General features: G+C 44.6%; 1 protein-coding gene across 10 annotated transcripts in view; it reads left to right on the top strand.

Moving 5' to 3' along the window:
* Positions 1-24,713, top strand: part of PITPNM2 (phosphatidylinositol transfer protein membrane associated 2) — a 371,894-nt gene that overhangs the window by 267,829 nt on the left and 79,352 nt on the right. The window lies entirely within an intron of this gene.

The raw sequence follows: 24,713 nt of genomic DNA, 5'->3' as shown, positions 1-24,713 counted from the left end.
ATGGCAAACACTCTGCAGTTAAACTGCCTATAAATGGGGTATGTTTGATTAATCAGTAAAATATATTTATATAAACATTCTGATATTTCAAAAAGTGTTGTTATATTGATAGTCACTCCTAATAGTACACACATGCACAATACATCATACAACTTCTGGCAGGTCAGCACACGTTTTGTGCGGATAGCACAATCTGTAAGTAGTACTTGTGGTATTATCTGGCACTAATTGCTCCTCACATTGGTGTAATGAAGCCTGTATCTCATCTGGTCCCAGCAAGCCCCAGATACTCCTTTGTCCTCATGATTTAAAGTTGGGACATTGTGTAATTCAAGTTCTTCCTGGTATTGTGCAGATTGTTCCTGACAGGTTAATGGTGTATTTAGGATTAGTAGATCAGACGGGTTGGGTACGGGATCCCGACCGTCAGAGTACTAACAGCATCCCGACAGAATCCGGACAGATTTCTGGAAGTATTATTACCCTTACTCTCCCTCTGACCCAACTCACCCGACAGCCTAACCCTAACCCTCCCCTCCCGCAGCCTAACTGTAACCCTCCCCCTAGTACCCTTAACCCTAATACTTACCTCCGCAATCTGTTGGGATTCTGACAGAATACCATTATCGTTATTATGACCGTCGCCATCCTGACTATCAGGATGCTGATTTCATCGCGATCAGACATACTGTTTATAATCTGGACATGTGTGGAATTCACGATTCGTGCCCTTCTTTGCCATTAGTACTCATAGATGCTGCATGTGTATAAAGTACAAACATCCTTTTATGGGATCTTAATGTCAGTGAAGCATATGTATTTCATTTGATCCAGCAACCTCTCTGTGTTTATTCACACAATTGGGCAGTGGGCTTGATGTTCTTTCTTGCAAACAGCACATATGGTTCAGCATAGGATTCAATGTTTTCTGAAGTTTCCCACAGATGCATTGATTTAATGAGCAATTTGGTTGTTTAAGGCCAAGTTGACCCCAAATCACTCTGCTAAAAACAACAAGCAATCCCGGTCAACAGCTGTCTGGAAGTGATCAGGTGCTGGTTATGACATAACATCCAGTCAGCAGATGATCTGCAGAGTCATCAGCATACTTCACTAATCTGGATCAATGTGACAGGATTCATCAGTCAACTACATGTGGCCAAAGCGAGTTTCCATGTTCCTTTATCCTCAGCTTTTACACCAGTATTCTTTGTTTTGTAATAATAATCCAACAATTTCAGTTACAATGGCCTTTTACGGTCAGAAATTAAATTGTATTTATTTAAAAGACACATTTTATATGATGCATACACTGTAAAGTACGCTATGGTTTTATCTGATTATTTCTCTGTGGGTGGCAGACTGGTAAACTAGATGTGTGATGTGACTGCTTCATTGTTGTCTTTATCTGAATGTCTTTGTACATGAAAGGATATGATTACAGATGATAGATAGATAGATAGATATCAATATCAAAGTCCATGTAGAGCCCGCACTCACTAGCAAATTTCCATCCAGCCAGGTTGTAACCTCAGTATAACCACAATCTCCCTTAACGTTTTTATACTTATGCAAAAAAGATAGAAGAGAGGGCACTCACCGTTGCAGCAAAAAAGGTTGGTTTGGGATGCCTAATAGAGTGGTTGGGGTCCCAGTCGGACCTTCCAGTGGTGTACACTGGGCAGAATTTTGACCCAGGGAGACTGTTCTGGTCCTCCCACTGGATGGATTTAGACGACATCACACAATAAAACTTAACCTGAAGATTTAAACCCAAGCAATGCAGGGTACTTCAGCTAGTGTGTGTGTGTGTGTGTATGTATATATATATATATATATATATATATATACTTAGCAATTCCTTTGTTGACAAATAAGTTCGTCAGTCCCTTATTCAAAATGGAGGATTCCTTTAATGTGTAGATTTAGGGCCGTATTCAAGTAGCAGCGAAAACTGACATTTTTCCGCCAAAAAAAAAAGTCAAACTTTTTGCCAAAAAAAACGCCGAAAATGGCAAACAGGTGGAAATGGAGGAAAAAAAAAATTGGAGAAGAGTTTTCTCCATCCCCGACCTGGAGAAAAAAAAAGCAAAATCCCTATTTTTGGCTAAAAATGTGGGGACTTCATTCAGAACCCTTTGGACACCACTCTAATAATAAATTACCCCAAAATGTTTTCGTAAATTGCGTACATTGGCGAAAAAATGTCAGCGCAAATTTTGGGTGAAAAAAAAACCCGTTGAAAATGGTCTAAACGTATTGGGTCTGCTTTCTCGGAGGGGGGGGCGGTATGGATGCATCAAGTGTTTTAAAAATCGCACGCGGTCGCAGCAGGTGTTTTTTTTAATGGTTTTTAAAATTGCGTTTTTACGACACGAAAATATACTTGCACCCGTTCTAACGTATCCCCAATTTACGTGGAACAATAATTTCCTGGAAATAAATAGCTTTTTTTCAATAATTTTCAACGTTTTTTTTTTCCACCCAAAATTTGCATGCCCGTTTTTTGCCAAATTACGCAACTTACGATCATTTTTTGGGACAATTTATCATTGGGGGGGAGGGGGGTGTCCAAAGGGTTCTGAATAGGGATTCTCGCCTGTTTGCATTTTTTTGGCAAAAATTTAGCCTTTTCTTTGGCAAAAAACGTCTGTTTTCACCGCTGATTGAATACGGCCCTTACATGAAGTTCAGCTCCTCCTGAATTCACTTTCTCCAGAAGGCAAAAGCTAATTATGATAAAAAGCACAGAGTGCACACTTGTTATTAGTTGAAATTGTACACATTTTAATGCAGTTCAAAAATACGTACAGCTAGGTTTAAAACCATAACTTCACCAAGAGCAGGTAATGCTGGTTTCATAGTTTAGCAGCATGCCACTGAGTCCTCAGCGTCCTGCCAGGAAACCGACGGACGGAATCCCGTCCATCGGCTTCCCCACTGTCTAATCCCGCCAAGGGGTCGGGTGCCGGGTGCGGACAGCCGCGGGGGGGGGAGGGTTAGGTTTAGAGTTCCTGGGGGGGACTTAAGGTTAGGCGGGGGAAGGGAGGGTTAGGGTTAGGCACCCCCACCCCGGGGGACTTAGGTTTAGGCGGCAGGGAAGGGGGGGTTAGGTTTAGGCACATGGGGGGGAGAGGTTAGGGTTAGGCACCCCTAAGGGAGGGTTAGGGGGTAGAATAGGGTAGGAATTACTTAACTTGGAATTATCAGGATTTTCGCCGCTTTCGGGATTTGAACCGCCAGTCAATCATACTGAATCCGTCCTGTCTGCAGTTAGTCTCACCAGAATCACTTCATTACATAAATACATCACCAATGTATGACGTATGATGTATTCATGTGATGGAGTGATTCTGGTGAGACCTGTATTTGATCATATATATATATATGTGTGTATATATATATATATATATATATATATATATATATATATATATAGCCCTGTACGGACCGGCACTCACCCAGTAAGTTTCAACAACTCCGGTGCCCTCTGGTTAAATATTGAATACAAACGCCGTACAAATAGGCAGCAGCACTCAGAGTTTTGATCAACGTGAAAATTTGCATTAAAAATACATGATATAACACCCAACTTTTCGGGACGCATCTGTCCCATTTTCAAGGTATAAACATAAAGTGAACAAAATCGCTTACCTGTATAAATAACAAAGAAGCCCGCCAAGAATGTGGAAAGAAGTGCCCCGTACAGATAAAACTTCTCTTCCGGACCCGTGACTGCCGGAAGTGACGTCAGGATGCCGTAGCCCTAGCAACAGGACATCTAAGCGTCCGGACAACGCGATTATAGTGCAGAAAAGAAAAAGAAAATGTGACACCGTGAAGTGTAGGCAATTGCACAAAAGCTACCACCCTGCAGTGTAAATAAAAAATGATACAACTGATGATCATGTTTTATTTACACTGCAGGGTGGTAGCTTTTGTGCAATTGCCTACACTTCACGGTGTCACATTTTCTTTTTCTTTCTACACTATAATCGCTTTCGGCAGTCACGGGTCCGGAAGAGAAGTTTTATCTGTACGGGGCACTTCTTTCCGCGTTCTTGGCGGGCTTCTTTGTTATGTATACAGGTAAGCGATTTTGTTCACTTTATGTTTATACCTTGAAAAAGGGACAGATGCGTCCCGAAACGTTGGGTGTTATATCATGTATTTTTAATACAAATTTTCACGTTTACAAAATCTTCCGAGTGCCGCTGCCTGTTTGTACTGCGTTTGTGTATGTGTGTATATATATATATATATATATATATATATATATATATATATATAAAAGCTGTGGAGTCTGGCACTCACTAATTGACTACATTAATACTTTACCCCGTTGCCCATTTGTTGACATGTCAGCCATGCAGTAAAAGTATAGTCCAGTGGTGGCGAACCCTGGCACTCCAGCTGCTGTGGGACTACATATCCCAGCATGCCCTGCCACAGTTTTAGCATTCCCTAATAGCAAAACTCTGGCAGTGCATGCTGGGATATGTTGTCCCACAGCAGCTGGAGTGCCAGGGTTCGCCACCACTGGTATAGTCCTTTAAAGCAGCACTCAGGGATTTAGAAATTAAACAAACAGCAGCCTTAAGGTGTGTCAACATTTCAATGTCATTACATCATTTTCGTTTTCGGCAGGACGATAATATTGTAATGACATTGAAACGTTGACACATCGTAAGGCTGTTGTTTGTTTTATTTCTAAATCCTAGAGTGACGCTTCAAAGGACTATAATTATATATATATATATATATATATATTAGGGGTGAGCGGGTTCGGATTTCTGAAATCCGAACCCCCCCGAGCCCCCCCGATCCGAGTCCGATCCGAATCAGGCTCGACTTTTCCCGCCTGACTCGGATCTGAAATCGAGGCAAAACGTCATCATCCCGCCTTCCGAGTCTCGCGGGTTTTGGATCCTATATAAGGTACCCACGTCGGCGCCATTTTCTCACTCGGCTGTGGACAGTGAAGAGGGAGGGTGGGAGTTAGGGCTGTGTAGTGTAGTGTAGTGTAGTGCTGCTGTTGTCCACTACTTCAAAGTCCATAGGGGCTGGCTGTGTTGTGCTGTGCTGCTGTTGTTAATAGGGGCTGTGTCCACTACTTCAAAGTCCATAGGGGCTGGCTGGACTGTGTTGTGCAGTCAGTTCTCCATAGGGGCTGTGTCCACTCCAAAGTCCTGTGCAGTGTCCCAGTCCTAAAGGAGTGCTGCAGTGTTGTCCAGGGGGTGCTCTGTCCATCAGGGGTGCTCCCCCCAAGTGCTAAAAAAATAATATATTTTCTGTGTTTGTGAATTGTGTGCGCAGTAGCCGCACGTGCATCAACAAAGTAGTGCCAAGCGTGCGCCTGTGTCATAAGTAAAGGGCCGGCTGGCTTGACCGTTAAGGGTGCTGTAACCCCCGAAAGTACACTCCAGTCCAAACCAAAAAAAAAATTATTTTCTGTGTTTGTGAATTGTGTGCGCAGTAGCCGCACGTGCATCAACAAAGTAGTGCCAAGCGTGCGCCTGTGTCATAAGTAAAGGGCCGGCTGGCTTGACCGTTAAGGGTGCTGTAACCCCCGAAAGTACACTCCAGTCCAAACCAAAAAAAAAATTATTTTCTGTGTTTGTGAATTGTGTGCGCAGTAGCCGCACGTGCATCAACAAAGTAGTGCCAAGCGTGCGCCTGTGTCATAAGTAAAGGGCCGGCTGGCTTGACCGTTAAGGGTGCTGTAACCCCCGAAAGTACACTCCAGTCCAAACCAAAAAAAAAATAATTTTCTGTGTTTAGCCGCACGTATATATCAAATCGATATAACATAAATGGAGGACCAAACTTTCTCCGATAAAAATAAAATAGAGAAAGATCAAGAACCACTTCCTCCTAGTGCTGAAGCTGCTGCCACTAGTCATGACATAGACGATAACATGCCATCAACGTCGTCTGCCAAGGCCGATGCCCAATGTCATAGTAGAGGGCACATACAATCCCAAATGGCAAAGTTCAGGAAAATGACCTTGAAAAAGACATTTAAATCAGCTGAAGAGAAACGTAAACTTGCCAATATGCCATTTACGACACGGAGTGGCAAGGAACGGCTAAGGTCGATCCCTAGTATGTTCATGACTAGTGGTTCAGCTTCACATGACGATGGAAGCCCTCCTCCCACTAAAAAAATCAAAAGAGTTAAGCTGGCAAAAGCACAGCGAAGAACTGTGCTTTCTAAGAAGATATCACAAATCCCCAAGGAGAGTCCAAGTGTGGTGGTGGTTGCGATGCCTGACCTTCCCAGCACTGGACGGGAAGAGGTGGCTCTTTCCACCATTTGCACGCCCCCTGCAAGTGCTGAAAGGAGCACCCACAGTCCACTTGCTGATATGCAAATTGAAGATGTCACTGTTGAAGTACAACAGGATGAGGATACTGGTGTAGCTGGCGCTGAGGAGGAAGTTGGCGAGGAGGATTCTGATGGTGATGTGGTTTGTTTAAATCAGGCTCCGGGGGAGACAGTTGTTGTCCGTGGGATGAAAAAGCCCATCACGGTCATGCCTGGGCAGTAGACCAAACATTCCACCTCTTTGGTCTGGCAATATTTCTATCCAAATCCGGACAACAACTGTCTTGCCATATGTACCATATGTAAAGGTGAAATAAGTAGGGGTAGGGACGTCAACCACCTAGGAACATCCTCCCTTATACGGCACCTGCAGCGCGTTCATAAAAAGTTACTGTCAAGTTCAGAAACTTTGGCTAAGACCGTAAGCAGTCCAGGGACACCTAAATCCCGTTGTCCTGTTGTATCCAAGCGCCTGCAAACCACACCGTCAACTCCCTCCTCGTCAATTTCCTCCTTAGTCAGGATCGGAAGTAGTCCTGCAGGCCATGTCACTGGCATGACTGACTCTCCTATCCGGGATTCCTCTGGAGGATCCTGCATTGCTACGCCTACTGCTGCCGCTGCTGCTGTTGCTGCTGCTGGGAGTCGTTCATCATCCCAGAGAGGAAGTAGGAACACCACTACTTTTACTAAACAATTGACCCTCCAACAGTCCTTAGCGAGGAGGATGAAGTACGACAGCAGTCATCCTGAAGCAAAACGTATAACTGAGGCCTTGACTGCTATGTTGGTGTTAGACGTGCGTCCGGTATCCGCCATTAGTGCAGTGGGATTTAGACAATTGATGGAGGTAGTGTGTCCCCGGTTCCAAATCCCGTCTAGATTCCACTTCACTAGGCAGGCGATACCGAGACTGTACAGAAACGTCAGAAAAAGTGTCCTCAGTGTCCTGAAAAATGCCGTTGTACACAATGTCCACTTAACCACGGACATGTGGACAAGTGGAACAGGGCATACTAAGGACTATATGACTGTGACAGCCCACTGGGTAGATGTATCACCTTACGCAGCAACAGCAGCAGCGTCACCAGTAGCAGCATCTCAGAAATGCCAGCTCGTTACAAGGCAGGCTACGCTGTGTATCACCGGTTTCAGTAAGAGGCACACCGCCGACAACCTCTTAGAGAAACTGAGGGAAATCATCGCCCAGTGGCTTACCCCACTTAGACTCTCCTGGGGATTTGTGATATCTGACAACGCCACCAATATTGTGCGGGCATTACATCTGGGCAAATTCCAGCACGTCCCATGTTTTGCTCACACAATAAACTTGGTGGTGCAGAATTTTCTGAAAAGCGACAGGGGCGTGCAGGAGACGCTTTGGGTGGCCCGAAAAATTTCTGGCCACTTTCGCCATTCAGCGACTGCGTGCCGAAGACTGGAGCGCCAGCAAACACTCTTGAACCTGCCCCGCCATCACCTGAAGCAAGAGGTTGTGACGCGGTGGAACTCAACCCTCTATATGCTTCAGAGGATGGAGGAGCAGCAAAAGGCCATACAAGCCTATACATCCACCTATGACATAGGCAAAGGAGGGGGTATGCACCTGACTCAAGCGCAGTGGAGAATGATTTCCGTGTTGTGCAAGGTTCTCCAGCCCTTCGAACTTGCCACACGTGAAGTCAGTTCAGACACTGCCAGCTTGAGTCAGGTCATTCCCCTCATCAGGCTTTTGCAGAAGCAGCTGGAGAAAGTGAAGGAGGAGCTAAGACGGAGCGATTCCGCTCGGCATGTGGGACTTGTGGATGAAGCCCTTCATTCGCTTTGCCAGGATTCCAGGGTGGTCAATCTGTTGAAATCAGACCACTACGTTTTGGCCACCGTGCTCGATCCTAGGTTTAAAGCCTATGTGGTGTCTCTCTTTCCGGCCGACACAAGCCTGCAGAGGTGCAAAGACCTGCTGGTGAACACACTGTCAGCTGAAGCGGAACGTGACACGTCAACGGCTCCTTCTTCATTTTCTCCTGCAACTGGGGCTGCCAGGAAAAAACTTAGGTATCCTAAGCAACCCGCTGGCGGTGATGCAGGGCAGGCAGGACCAAGTTTGGACATCTGGTCCGGACTGAAGGACCTGGCAACAATTTCTGACATGTCTACTGTCACTGCATATGATACTGTCACCATTGACAGAATGGTGGAGGATTACATCGGTGACAGCATCCAAGTAGGCATGGCAGACAGTCCATACCTGTACTGGCAGGAAAAAGAGGCAATTTGGAGGCCCCTGTACAAACTGGCTCTATTTTACCTGAGTTGCCCCCCCTCCAGTGTGTACTCCGAAAGAGTGTTTAGTGCAGCCGGGAACCTTGTCAGCGAAAGGCGTAGGAGGTTGCTTCCACAGAATGTGGAGAAGATGATGTTCATCAAAATGAATTATCAGCTCTTCCAGGGAGACCAGCCTCCAGAAGGTACAGAGGGACCTGTGGTGGTGGATTCAAGTGGGGACGAGTTAATACTTTGTGAGGATGAGGATGTACACACTGAAGAGGGTGAGGATGACATCTTGCCTCCATAGAGCCAGTTTGTGCAGGGACACATTAATTGCCAGCTTGTTTTGTGGGGGCCCAAACGAACCAATCATTTCAGCCACAGTTGTGTGGCAGACCCTGGCGCTGAAATGATTGGTTTGTTAAAGTGTGCATGTCCTGTTTATACAACATAAGGGTGGGTGGGAGGGCCCAAGGACAATTCCATCTTGCACCTCTTTTTTTTCTTTGCATTATGTACAGTTTGGGGCCTAGTTTTTCAAACTGCCATCCTGTCTGCCACTGCAGTTTCACGCCTAGATGGGTCACGTGTTTGTGCCGCCCACTCGTGTCGGTTAGCATAGTCATCCAGCTACCTCAGTGCAACGTTTTGGACATAAAAACACTATTGTGAGGTGTGAGGTGTTCAGAATAGACTGGAAATGAGTGGAAATTAAGGTTATTGAGGTTAATAATAGCATAGGAGCAGAAAAACCTACAAATTCTGTGATTTTAGCTGTTTTTATGCTTTTTTAAAAAAAAATACAGATCCAAAACACAAAACCAAGAACCCAAAACACGGAAGGGTGGTTTTGGCAAAACCAATCCAGATCCAAAACACGAAGAAAGATCCAGATCCAAAACCAAAACACAAAACACGAAAAGTGGCCGGTGCACACCCCTAATATATATATATATATATATATATATATATATATATATATATATATTCACTGTGTGTGTGTGTGCGTATATATATATATATATATATATATATATACACATATATATTTATACATACATACATACAGTGGTGCTTTAAAGTTCGGGAAACCTTTAGAATTTTCTATATTTCGGCTGAAATTTGGCCTAAAGCTGCCTCAGATTTTTACACGAGTCCTAAAAGTAAATGAAGAGAATCAAGCAAATGAGAGAAAAAAAATTAGACCTACTCATTTTTGTATTGAGAAAAATGATCCAATATCATATCTGTGAGTGTCAAAAGTATGTGAATCTTTGCTTTCAGTATCTTGTGCAGCAATAACTGCTTCTAAACGTTTCCGGTAATTGTTGATTAGTCCTGAATTTTACCCCATTCCTCCATACAAAACAGCTTAAATTTTGTTATGTTGATGGGTTTCCTCCCATGAACTCCTCGCTTCAGGTCCTTCCAAAATATTTTGATTGGATTAAGGTCAGGACTTTGACTTGGCCATTTCAAAACTTTACATTTATTCTTCTTTACCCATTCTTTGGTGGAATGACTTATGTGCTTTGGGTCGTTGCTGCATGACCCACATTCTCTTGAGATGCAGCTAATGGAGAGATGTCCTGACATTTTCCTATAGAATATTTTTGTATAATTCAGAATTCTTTGTCCCATCAATGATGGCAAGTCATCCTGGGCCAGATGCAACAAAACAGGCCCAAACCATGATACCAGCACCACCGTGTTTCAGGTAGGGGTGTGCACCGGCCACTTTTCGTGTTTTGTGTTTTGGTTTTGGATCTGGATCTTTCTTCGTGTTTTGGATCTGGATTGGTTTTGCCAAAACCACCCTTCCGTGTTTTGGGTTCTGGGTTTTGTGTTTTGGATCTGTATTTTTTTTTAAAAAAGCATAAAAACAGCTAAAATCACAGAATTTGTAGGTTTTTCTGCTCCTATGCTATTATTAACCTCAATAACCTTAATTTCCACTCATTTCCAGTCTATTCTGAACACCTCACACCTCACAATAGTGTTTTTATGTCCAAAACGTTGCACTGAGGTAGCTGGATGACTATGCTAAGCGACACGAGTGGGCGGCACAAACACGTGACCCATCTAGGCGTGAAACTGCAGTGGCAGACAGGATGGCAGTTTGAAAAACTAGGCCCCAAACTGTACATAATGCAAAGAAAAAAAAGAGGTGCAAGATGGAATTGTCCTTGGGCCCTCCCACCCACCCTTATGTTGTATAAACAGGACATGCACACTTTAACAAACCAATCATTTCAGCGCCAGGGTCTGCCACACAACTGTGGCTGAAATGATTGGTTCGTTTGGGCCCCCACAAAACAAGCTGGCAATTAATGTGTCCCTGCACAAACTGGCTCTATGGAGGCAAGATGTCATCCTCATCCTCCTCATCCACCGATTCCTCACCCTCTTCAGTGTGTACATCCTCATCCTCACAAAGTATTAACTCGTCCCCACTTGAATCCACCACCACAGGTCCCTCTGTACCTTCTGGAGGCTGGTCTCCCTGGAAGAGCTGATAATTCATTTTGATGAACATCATCTTCTCCACATTCTGTGGAAGCAACCTCCTACGCCTTTCGCTGACAAGGTTCCCGGCTGCACTAAACACTCTTTCGGAGTACACACTGGAGGGGGGGCAACTCAGGTAAAATAGAGCCAGTTTGTACAGGGGCCTCCAAATTGCCTCTTTTTCCTGCCAGTACAGGTATGGACTGTCTGCCATGCCTACTTGGATGCTGTCACCGATGTAATCCTCCACCATTCTGTCAATGGTGACAGTATCATATGCAGTGACAGTAGACATGTCAGAAATTGTTGCCAGGTCCTTCAGTCCGGACCAGATGTCCAAACTTGGTCCTGCCTGCCCTGCATCACCGCCAGCGGGTTGCTTAGGATACCTAAGTTTTTTCCTGGCAGCCCCAGTTGCAGGAGAAAATGAAGAAGGAGCCGTTGACGTGTCACGTTCCGCTTCAGCTGACAGTGTGTTCACCAGCAGGTCTTTGCACCTCTGCAGGCTTGTGTCGGCCGGAAAGAGAGACACCACATAGGCTTTAAACCTAGGATCGAGCACGGTGGCCAAAACGTAGTGGTCTGATTTCAACAGATTGACCACCCTGGAATCCTGGCAAAGCGAATGAAGGGCTTCATCCACAAGTCCCACATGCCGAGCGGAATCGCTCCGTCTTAGCTCCTCCTTCACTTTCTCCAGCTGCTTCTGCAAAAGCCTGATGAGGGGAATGACCTGACTCAAGCTGGCAGTGTCTGAACTGACTTCACGTGTGGCAAGTTCGAAGGGCTGGAGAACCTTGCACAACACGGAAATCATTCTCCACTGCGCTTGAGTCAGGTGCATACCCCCTCCTTTGCCTATGTCATAGGTGGATGTATAGGCTTGTATGGCCTTTTGCTGCTCCTCCATCCTCTGAAGCATATAGAGGGTTGAGTTCCACCGCGTCACAACCTCTTGCTTCAGGTGATGGCGGGGCAGGTTCAAGAGTGTTTGCTGGCGCTCCAGTCTTCGGCACGCAGTCGCTGAATGGCGAAAGTGGCCAGAAATTTTTCGGGCCACCCAAAGCGTCTCCTGCACGCCCCTGTCGCTTTTCAGAAAATTCTGCACCACCAAGTTTATTGTGTGAGCAAAACATGGGACGTGCTGGAATTTGCCCAGATGTAATGCCCGCACAATATTGGTGGCGTTGTCAGATATCACAAATCCCCAGGAGAGTCTAAGTGGGGTAAGCCACTGGGCGATGATTTCCCTCAGTTTCTCTAAGAGGTTGTCGGCGGTGTGCCTCTTACTGAAACCGGTGATACACAGCGTAGCCTGCCTTGTAACGAGCTGGCATTTCTGAGATGCTGCTACTGGTGACACTGCTGCTGTTGCTGCGTAAGGTGATACATCTACCCAGTGGGCTGTCACAGTCATATAGTCCTTAGTCTGCCCTGTTCCACTTGTCCACATGTCCGTGGTTAAGTGGACATTGTGTACAACGGCATTTTTCAGGACACTGAGGACACTTTTTCTGACGTTTCTGTACAGTCTCGGTATCGCCTGCCTAGTGAAGTGGAATCTAGACGGGATTTGGAACCGGGGACACACTACCTCCATCAATTGTCTAAATCCCACTGCACTAATGGCGGATACCGGACGCACGTCTAACACCAACATAGCAGTCAAGGCCTCAGTTATACGTTTTGCTTCAGGATGACTGCTGTCGTACTTCATCCTCCTCGCTAAGGACTGTTGGAGGGTCAATTGTTTAGTAAAAGTAGTGGTGTTCCTACTTCCTCTCTGGGATGATGAACGACTCCCAGCAGCAGCAACAGCAGCAGCGGCAGCAGTAGGCGTAGCAATGCAGGATCCTCCGGAGGAATCCCGGATAGGAGAGTCAGTCATGCCAGTGACATGGCCTGCAGGACTACTTCCGATCCTAACTAAGGAGGAAATTGACGAGGAGGGAGTTGACGGTGTGGTTTGCAGGCGCTTGGATACAACAGGACAACGGGATTTAGGTGTCCCTGGACTGCTTACGGTCTTAGCCAAAGTTTCTGAACTTGACAGTAACTTTTTATGAACGCGCTGCAGGTGCCGTATAAGGGAGGATGTTCCTAGGTGGTTGACGTCCCTACCCCTACTTATTTCACCTTTACATATGGTACATATGGCAAGACAGTTGTTGTCCGGATTTGGATAGAAATATTGCCAGACCAAAGAGGTGGAATGTTTGGTCTTCTGCCCAGGCATGACCGTGATGGGCTTTTTCATCCCACGGACAACAACTGTCTCCCCCGGAGCCTGATTTAAACAAACCACATCACCATCAGAATCCTCCTCGCCAACTTCCTCCTCAGCGCCAGCTACACCAGTATCCTCATCCTGTTGTACTTCAACAGTGACATCTTCAATTTGCATATCAGCAAGTGGGCTGTGGGTGCTCCTTTCAGCACTTGCAGGGGGCGTGCAAATGGTGGAAAGAGCCACCTCTTCCCGTCCAGTGCTGGGAAGGTCAGGCATCGCAACCACCACCACACTTGGACTCTCCTTGGGGATTTGTGATATCTTCTTAGAAAGCACAGTTCTTCGCTGTGCTTTTGCCAGCTTAACTCTTTTGATTTTTTTAGTGGGAGGAGGGCTTCCATCGTCATGTGAAGCTGAACCACTAGTCATGAACATACTAGGGATCGACCTTAGCCGTTCCTTGCCACTCCGTGTCGTAAATGGCATATTGGCAAGTTTACGTTTCTCTTCAGCTGATTTAAATGTCTTTTTCAAGGTCATTTTCCTGAACTTTGCCATTTGGGATTGTATGTGCCCTCTACTATGACATTGGGCATCGGCCTTGGCAGACGACGTTGATGGCATGTTATCGTCTATGTCATGACTAGTGGCAGCAGCTTCAGCACTAGGAGGAAGTGGTTCTTGATCTTTCTCTATTTTATTTTTATCGGAGAAAGTTTGGTCCTCCATTTATGTTATATCGATTTGATATATACGTGCGGCTAAACACAGAAAATAATTTTTTTTTGGGTTTGGACTAGAGTGTACTTTGTGGGTTACAGCACCCTTTAACGGTCAAGCCAGCCGGCCCTTTACTTATGACACAGGCGCACGCTTGGCACTACTTTGTTGATGCACGTGCGGCTACTGCGCACACAATTCACAAACACAGAAAATAATTTTTTTTTGGTTTGGACTGGAGTGTACTTTCGGGGGTTACAGCACCCTTTAACGGTCAAGCCAGCCGGCCCTTTACTTATGACACAGGCGCACGCTTGGCACTACTTTGTTGATGCACGTGCGGCTACTGCGCACACAATTCACAAACACAGAAAATAATTTTTTTTTTGGTTTGGACTGGAGTGTACTTTCGGGGGTTACAGCACCCTTTAACGGTCAAGCCAGCCGGCCCTTTACTTATGACACAGGCGCACGCTTGGCACTACTTTGTTGATGCACGTGCGGCTACTGCGCACACAATTCACAAACACAGAAAATAATTTTTTTTTTGGTTTGGACTGGAGTGTACTTTCGGGGGTTACAGCACCCTTAACGGTCAAGCCAGCCGGCCCTTTACTTATGACACAGGCGCACGCTTGGCACTACTTTGTTGATGCACGTGCGGCTACTGCGCACACAATTCACAAACACAGAAAATAATTTTTTTTTGGTTTGGACTGGAGTGTACTTTCGGGGGTTACAGCACCCTTTAACGGTCAAGCCAGCCGGCCCTTTACTTATGACACAGGCGCACGCTTGGCACTACTTTGTTGATGCACGTGCGGCTACTGCGCACACAATTCACAAACACAGAAAATAATTTTTTTTTAGGTTTGGACTGGAGTGTACTTTGGGGGTTACAGCACCCTTTAACGGTCAAGCCAGCCGGCCCTTTACTTATGACACAGGCGCACGCTTGGCACTACTTTGTTGATGCACGTGCGGCTACTGCGCACACAATTCACAAACACAGAAAATAATTTTTTTTTTGGTTTGGACTGGAGTGTACTTTCGGGGGTTACAGCACCCTTAACGGTCAAGCCAGCCGGCCCTTTACTTATGACACAGGCGCACGCTTGGCACTACTTTGTTGATGCACGTGCGGCTACTGCGCACACAATTCACAAACACAGAAAATATATTATTTTTTTAGCACTTGGGGGGAGCACCCCTGATGGACAGAGCACCCCCTGGACAACACTACAGCACTCCTTTAGGACTGGGACACTGCACAGGACTTTGGAGTGGACACAGCCCCTATGGAGAACTGACTGCACAACACAGTCCAGCCAGCCCCTATGGACTTTGAAGTAGTGGACACAGCCCCTATTAACAACAGCAGCACAGCACAACACAGCCAGCCCCTATGGACTTTGAAGTAGTGGACAACAGCAGCACTACACTACACTACACTACACTACACTACACAGCCCTAACTCCCACCCTCCCTCTTCACTGTCCACAGCCGAGTGAGAAAATGGCGCCGACGCGGGTACCTTATATAGGATCCAAAACCCGCGAGACTCGGAAGGCGGGATGATGACGTTTTGCCTCGATTTCAGATCCGAGTCAGGCGGGAAAAGCCGAACCCGCTCACCCCTAGTTTCAGGTATTAGGTTTTTAAGCTGGAATGCGGTGTTTTCCTTTCTCCAAACATAATGCTTCTCATTTAAACTAAAAAGTTCTATTTTGGACTCATCTGTCCACAAAACATTGTTTCAATAGTTTTCTGGCTTGTCCAGGTGATCTTAGCAAACTGCAGACAGGCAGCAATGTTCTTTTTGGAGAGCAGTGGCTTTCTCCTTGCAATCCTGTCATGTACACCATTGTTGTTCAGTGTCCTCCTGATGGTAGACTCATGAACATTAACATTAGCTAATGTGAGAGAGGCCTTCAGTTGCTTATGTGGCCCATACACGATGCGATTTTTTACACGATGTGCACGATTTCAATCAATCGTAACGATCAATTGTGCACATTGTGTGTTGTTTGTGTGCATACGATGCCGATGTGTGTCCCCGAACTCGTCTAGTTGGATCGTAGTTCTTACTACAAAACAGTAAGATCTACGATCTGGATTACAATTTTAATACACTTCTGAGCATCATATTGGAAGATCGTAACGATCAATCGTACACCATTTGACCACATCGTTTGAACAATTTCAAGGGAAGAATTTCAAAGTAAATCGTACCACACATCTTACCAACTTATCATTGCACCGTGTATGAGGCCCTTTAGAGGTTACCTTGGGTTCCTCTGCGACCTTGCGAACTATTAGACACCTTGCTCTTTGTGTGATCTTGGTCGGTCGACCTCTCCTGCGGAGGGTAATAATGGTCTGGAATTTCCTCCATTTGTTAAAGATCTGTCTGACTGTTGATTGGTGGAGTCCAAACTCTTTAGAGATGGTTTTGTTACCTTTTCCAGCCTGATGAGCATCAACCACTCTTCTGAAGTCCTCGGAAATCTCCTTTGTTCGTGGCATGATACACTTCCACAAACATTTGTAGTGAACATCAAAGGTGGCCATGCACGGCACGATATACGTGTCGATTCGACAGATCGGCACGATGTAGGTGCTATATCGTGCCGTGTATGGGCATGATGTCGTACCTGATGTCGTGCTGCGTGCTCTCGCGGTATCGTATATCGCATCCTCAGATCTTCCCGCATGTTCGTCTGATCTGGGATGCGATGTACGATACGATTCAGATGGAGGAGGGGGGAGCTGGCATATCATGCGGTCAGCGGGGACCGCGTGGTTGCCGGCAGTGACAGCACTATCCGTCTACTGACGGATCGGCAGTCGCACTACACGGTGGCCACCTTTAGATACAGTAGATGCCTGTTCTTTTAAAAAGACAGGTTGTCCACTCACACCTGATTGTCATCCAATAGATTGAAAATGCCTGACTCTAATTTCACTTTCAGAATATCTGCTAATCTGCTACGGTTCATATACTATTGCCACTCACATATACTGTATGTGATATTGGATCATTTTCCTCCAAAATAATAAGCATGTCTAATTTGTTTGGTTCTCTTTATCTACTTTTATGACTTGTGTGAAAATCTGAGGTAGTTTCAGTCCAAATTTCAGCAGAAATATAGAAAATACTGAAGGGCTCACAAACTTTCAAGCACCACTGTGTGTGTATATGTATGTGTGATATATATATCACACATACTTACACATACATACATATATATATATATATATATATATATATATATATATATATATATGAGAAAGAGATACATATATAATGGAATGGCCGTCAGGCTCCTGAAAATCGGATGGCACTACCAAATAGGTGGGACAAGTCTTCCTTGGACTTGGGGCTACCCGGCCGCGGCCACCCACTTCCTCAGTGAAGTGGGCGGCACAGGTGGGCGATGAAACGATTTGCATTGAATCGCATCAGCCTGGCTCCTCCCCCACTCCACAATGCCAGTAATCTCGGCAATTGCGTTGTCATGCCCCAGACCGGTCCACCTCCGCCGAGCCCCTGCCCATTGCCGTATATATAGATACACAATTTCAGTGTTAAATGAAATCGCATGACCACTAATGAATTCCAGTAGCCCACAGATGACTGTTCCAGCGCAGCCACAGTTATTAGTTTAAATGAAGTAGAATAATCTGACATGTAGCAGTCTGGCTTAATACCTTAAATTAGAATATTCCTTTTATAGATTGTCGCCACTTATGTGCTTATACATCTTGTGTGCCTGGTGAATTATGCTAATCTTTAAGTGGAATATTCTATTTTATAAAACTACTTCCAAACACAATGTCAGAGTTATTTGTTTATCCGAGTTATATATTTATATGTTAGCAATTCGCTCTGCTGCATTCTTGTTAATACTTAGTCAGTCCCCTCTATTTACCCCATAACAGTCGTCAGTGTGTATCATCTGCACTGTGCTGTAATTGTCTTTCCTTTATCTGTCTCATCTTTTTTTTTCCCTCTAACACTTTCTGCATATTATTGTATATAGATTACACAGTTGCTCACTTTAATATGGGTTTATTTACAATGCTATTTTGATAAAGCCAGAGAGACATTCATCATGAAAGTCCCAGTAGTGTGACTTTATAGGGGAGTTATTCGGCTCTCCTATTTTGCATGCATCTTGGGTCTGCGTTTTCCTTCCTATTAACTCTTCAGTTGCTGGAGGAAACTGAACAGTGTGCATTTTCAGAATACTGCTGAGAATGTAGATTTTGCTGTATGCCGTATTAATCTAAGTTATCCTTATAAGGACGATTTGCTAAGTGACGGCCCCACGCGGTATATGTTCAGGAAGCCGGCACACGCAATGCTGACCTCCAGCTTCCCGACTGCTTAATCCCGGTGAGGGTTAAAATGACAGGCGTCTAAATCTAGACGCCTGCCATTTTACGGACGCTGGGAGACCAGCGCCCGCGGGGGGGGGGGGGGGGGATGTGTAGGTTTAGGGCTCCAGGGGGGGGACTTAGGGTTAGGCACCCTCCGGGGAACTTAGGTTTTGGCGGCGGGAAGGGGGTGTTAGGTTTAGGCACAGGGGGGGGGGTTAGGGTTAGGCACCCTAAAGGAGGGTTAGGGTTAGGGGGTAGAATTAGGTTAGTTTATGCTTACCTTTAGGATGACCGGGATTTCCTCCTCTGTCGGGCTGCCGTTGCTGGGATTTGCCGGATGCCCACACGCATTTATATGTAACTCGCTGTGAAGATGAACACCATTTATCTTAATCATTTTATAGAGTAGTTATTTTACTTTTCACTCTTTTGCTTGTATCTGCAGTTTCTTGTTTCCAAACCAATATGGGGACTGAGTTGTGTTTGTGCTTTTCTGTGCAGAGGCACACAGCTGTTCTCCATGCACAAGTCATTCCCAGCATTCCAGTTGTCACTGTCACAAATGTCATTACCAGTTCCACAGCATTGGCTGCAGTAAGTACAGTAAGATCTGGCGACTGTAGGTCAGACCTGTGTGTTTTCTGTTTGCAAAACATTGAGTTTGTACAAAGCTGAGCCAAGGCAATAAAAGAGCTTGATGCATACGCCGAGAAATGAAAAGGAAGTAACAAAAACCTAGTCTTTTAACTTGTATCGTGCCTGTGTGCTGCATGTTTTGATGTGCATTTAGTGTGGTGAACTTAGCAGGCTTTTATACTAAAAAGGTGCACTGTTTATCAGTGATAACATTGCTTATCGTCACATGATAGATGTGTTCATGCATTACTAATACTCCTTGTATGACTGTATGTTTGTTACTGTTCCAACTTGGGTCAGTTTTGATGTCTTGCAAACACTGACACTGGTAGTTAGGGACTGCTGAAGTCTGGCACATGCTGAACTTGCACAGCCACAGGCATTATACATATAGATTTCTCTTGTAGCATGGGCTGCCAGTTGTAAAGTGGATTCAGATTGATTCTTGGATTGAGACTGTGCGTGCTGCTGTTTATCTCCAGAAATAGAGATCCTGCTGAGATACTGTCACAATATGCAATATAACCACAATACCACTAAAAGTGAAGACTGAATCATGAAGGTAAAGTACCCTGTCCAGTGTTACCCTGACATTCCACTGCAGCTCTGCTAAATAGTACACAGAATTACCTTCCCCTAGTACTCTAATGAGATCTGATGCTGGTCACAGTGATTTGTGCTGCTGATATCACTGGCCTTGCCTCTGTATGTGAATCTACCAATCCACACTGTGCATTTGTGCAAAGCAAGCCTATGAGTCACTGTCTGCCTTATCTAACATGGCAACCTGCTGCATGATGGACATATGTAAATAAGTATACACCATTCTGTGGTTTCAGGTATATTTTCATCTCTGGGTACAAATAAAAATCGACACAAAAACGCTCGCCTGTATGTTAATGGAAGTCTGTATTGGTGCGCTATTACTACTTCTAGATATAAACAAGATCACTCACCAGTGTTTGTGTTAAAATAAATAAAATACATTTTAATACTTAATAGATTCAAAGGATTTGTAGTGCTCCAGAGCAAATGTATATATGAAGATACGAAAATCTGAATGAAAATAAACATTAAAAAAAATCAAAATAATATAAAAAATGAAATCAGAAATTGGTGTAAAGTAAGCCCAGAAAAAGAAAAGAAAAAAAAAAAAAGTATCTCGTCATAGGGATGTGTGCGTCTACAGACTTGGCGTCCCGTGCTGTGACTTACCCTTAGTGCCGTATCTGCGCATAGAACACTGCAAGTGCAGGACATCTCCCCTTCTCTCAGGATACGGAACTAAGGATAAGTCACAGCACGGGACACTGTGTCTGTAGACGCACACATCCCTATGATTAGATAATAAATGTGGACTCACCGGAGCCTGTTAGGATATAGGGGTAACGTACGCTATACCAGTGTATGGACAAGCACTGTTTTATACAGATTTTCCCACCACCACTAAGAACATTCTACACCACACAGTGGTATACATAAGGGTCACATATTTATCATACGGAGAGTAACCCTCTAAAAGGGTTTACTCACCACTTACATTCAGCTAGATAACGTCCATGGCATACCTGAAGGAACTATTGTTTATTAAGGGGCAATAAGACTGTATATATCCACATTTGTGACCTAGGGACGTAGGTACACTACGCATAGGGGCTCCCTAAAGGAATCCACTAATTTCCCAGGCACGGCTACTTCTGAATGTAGTTCTGCTACATATCCGAAGCCGAGACATCTGGCTTTGGGACATACAATGTTGTGTATACGGTATGTATACAAAATACTTTTTTCCTTTTTCTGGGCTTACTTTTACTTTTTTATTTAATTTTTTATATTATTATTTTTTTTTTAATGTTTATTTTCACTCATATTAACATACATTCCATTAAAATACAGGTGTGCTTTGTGTCGATTTTTATTTGTACCCAAAAATACTTGGTAGAGCCTGGACACCTCTAGACACATAGCAGCTCCCGCAACTGGGTGGCTCCATTTGATGAGCGCGGATCACATATACAACTATCACTTATTTTCATCTCTGTAATACATTCTCACTGTCCTCACATTTTTCTCTACAGTCGATCCAAAATGCTGCTGCCCCTCTTGTGTATATTACCCACCTATATCCACTGCTTCCCACTCCTGACTTGATCTGTATTTCTCATCCCATGTTTCTAAACAATCCACAAACTATTTTATTCATGAAGTTCGGAAATGTTAGTAGACTGATGCCAACTATAATCTTACAGTAAATCCAGTTTAAATAGACTGCTTAGACTAGAGTCGGGTATAATATATTTGTGTAAGATACATGTGATATAAACTAAAAACAATAATCCTACATGGAGCTATGTCTTTCTTCGTCTATCCTCCGTGCGTTATGAGTTGCGTTAGACAGGGCGCATGAAGGCCTCTGCCTCCCGCGTGACTCGGCCACAGCCAGGCGTCTTTTTCACCACAAATGTACAAGCTGACTTTGCTGTATAAATAATGATATGCGGTGTGTGTATGTTCTGTGTGCGGCCGAGTCTGTAAAATCATCGGAACGTGGTGTGGAAAGCAGCAGCTGACACTGTAACGTAGCATTTTTTATGCAGACACAGCTGCAGCTGCAAACAGAACATATACATGCTGCATATCATTTTAATCAGCAAAGTCTGCTTGTACGTCTTATTCCCATCACATTGCGAATAAGATGCATTTGGGGCAAACAAAAAGGCCACACGTAAAGACGCTCGGCATAAGTAAAACCCGTACAGGACTAGGCGCGACTAAAAGGGCTGTTTAACGAGACCGCAGCAACGACGACGGAGGGCACATCTGCAGGTCCTTTTTACAAAAATAATTTGCTTCAAATAGTGAGTTAAGTACATTTTTATGCATTTGCTGTCCTTTTACAAGCCATCTCCTTTCAAAACAGACCGAGGAGGAGCATTTTGCAGTGCGCAGAGCAGATTGAGGTAACGGGTGTTCCAAAGCCTCTCTCCTCCATGTGCCATGTCACTGTGGTAGCACCAGACACAGCAGAATTATAAGTCATTAATATTGGGGTGAAAAAGCAAACCATGGTAAATGGAAATTATTACCAAGATTATTCTTGTAGTCTACTATAGTGATTTATTTTAACAAACACAGTTTTTTATGAAATTTTTTGTTTAAATATGTGACTAATAATTTTTCCAAACGCCCGCAACCCTCCCATAACCAAAAGCAACCCCCAAGCACCCACCCACCCAAGAAACTGATTTTTTTTGTGTTCACTTCAGGCCACTTCCTACTCACCACCCGGGAACGCCCACGGTTTTCCCTTGCCATTGTTGTAATCAGCGGTCTCATACACAACAGTGCATTTGTGCGCACACTCAGAGTAACGCATGCGTCGTACTTGTTTTCGGAACTTTTTGCTCAGTAGCAAATAAACGCACAATTTCGTGATCATCTGCATTGTGTGCTGTTAAGGTGCCCACACACATACCGACTTGCTCCCAATCAGCCAATGTACACAATTTCCCCTGAACTCTCTCCAGGCAGTCGTCACGATTTGGAGTTAAAAATGTCCAATCTGACTTAAGATCTATCGTGCAGCCAATGCATTGTATCCCAGATTGGCTAATCTGCCCTACAGCACGGCAGATCTGAAGATGCGATGTACGACGAGCGGGGACGCGCATCGGCATCGTGATCAAGTGTAGAAACTCACGATTTGGCCATTTTTTACATGATCTGTCATCACGATTCGTCGAAATCGGCCAAATTGGATGAAAAGTCGGTATGTGTGTGGGCACCTTTAGTCTCCACCTCTGAATCAAGCCCTATGTGTTTGCACATGAGCTCACTGCACTCTGAACGAATGCTTGCCTGTTCAGTTACATTCAGTTACGTAAATGACCAACACAAATTCAATCATTAAAATCTGCAATCGTTGTAATACACAAGGAGTTAGTCATAAAACAGCATCACAGCAGAAATCATTGTTTTTTTAAATAAATTAGGCTATCAATTGAAAGATATTAAACAGAGGCATGACTATATCACAGTCACTCTCGGTCATTAGTAGAGAAAGTGGCCAAGAAAACTCTTGTTGCTGTCAGACTCTCTATTTCTACAGAACAGATGTGTTTCTTCATAGCAGCACATTTTTTATCTGTTGCTTCCCCTGTTCTTGTAAATTACAGACCATAGCCCGTATAAACACATCATCCTTTTTGTGTACAGGAAGCTTTAACTGTTTGGACTTTGGTTTGTCATTCAGCTGCAGAAAAACAGAGCTGCACTTCTTCAGAGCAGCACATGTCTAGTGGCTCAACTTGTTCATATAAAGTGAAGTATGTTATGTTGTGTGACTAAGAGCATGAGATGTCCCCTCCCGGAGATTATACATGTGGGCTTTTTTTAAAGTTAAGCTGGGTACACATTAAGCGATTTGCAAATGATTCGATATCGTTAACGTTTTCCCTTGAACTCCCCGGAAATCCTGGACTAACAATATAGTGCATACACACTGCAATTTACTAGCGATCAAATGATATATCGTTCGTCATTAACGATTTCCAAGTCGTCAGATCGTTAAGGATATATCGTTTGATGTCCCAAACACCTGACGATCATCTTTAAGATTTCATAAAAATTTAAATAAAGGGCTGTACTATGAGACACAAATGCATGTACAGATCAGTGAGATCCGTGCATGCATCTGTGTAAAAGTGTAAAATCGAAAATGACGTGGGGTCCCCCCCTAAAAGCACAACCAGCCCTGGACTTTTTAGAGCCATTCCTGTTTGTGAAAATACAGAGGACAAAAGACTCAGGGGTCCCCTGTATTTATCACAACCAGCACTGGGCTCAGCGTGCCGGTCCTGGATTTGGAAATACAGGGGACAAAATGAGTAGCATCGGTGCCATAACTAGCACCAGACTTTCTAGCAGGGGTTTAATGCTGATAGTGATCCGATGATCCCTGGGGAGGTTGGGACCCCCCCAATAAAGGGATCCCCTCTCCAGGGCACCCCATGCCTGTGCTGTTAACCCGGGGCTATCCCAGACACCCCTAGCCTTTGGGTGCCGGGTAAAGTGTAGTGTAAAAATTGATGTAAAAATATTGTCTTTTACAATAAAACTACAGGTCCAAGCAAGCCTCCCGTGCATGCTGGTACTTGGAGAACCACAAATACCAGCATGCGGGGCATTAAAGGCCCGCTGGTACCTCTAGTCCACCGGCAAAAGCAATGTTAAAATAAACACAGGAGACACACCGTGAAAGTAAAGTTTTATTACACACATACTCACCTTCAATCCCTGGACAGGTCCTCTTGGCTAAGTAACCTAGCGGATCTCACCATTGGAGTCAATGGTGGGAACCATTCATTGGCTGAGAGAGGCAGAGGCTCACCTCTCTCAGCAAATGAACGCTCAGCACCAGGATTTCTATAGAGAAATGCTGCGGCTGAGCTGTCATTCGGGAAGTACCGTCCTAGTGGATCTGGACATTGCGAAGAGGATATGTTCTATGCTAGGAATAGGTGAGTATTTTTTTTTATTTTTTTTTTACACGTGTCGTGGATTAGTACTGGAGAAGGGGACGTGATTGGCTACAGGGATTCTAGTTGTATGTGTGAATGTGTGTGCATGTATGTTTTAAT

This window comes from Taudactylus pleione, unplaced genomic scaffold, assembly GCF_031769625.1.
Source record: "Taudactylus pleione unplaced genomic scaffold, aTauple2 ptg000479l, whole genome shotgun sequence".
Lineage (NCBI taxonomy): Eukaryota > Metazoa > Chordata > Amphibia > Anura > Myobatrachidae > Taudactylus > Taudactylus pleione.
This window is presented reverse-complemented; position numbering and strand designations above follow the sequence as displayed.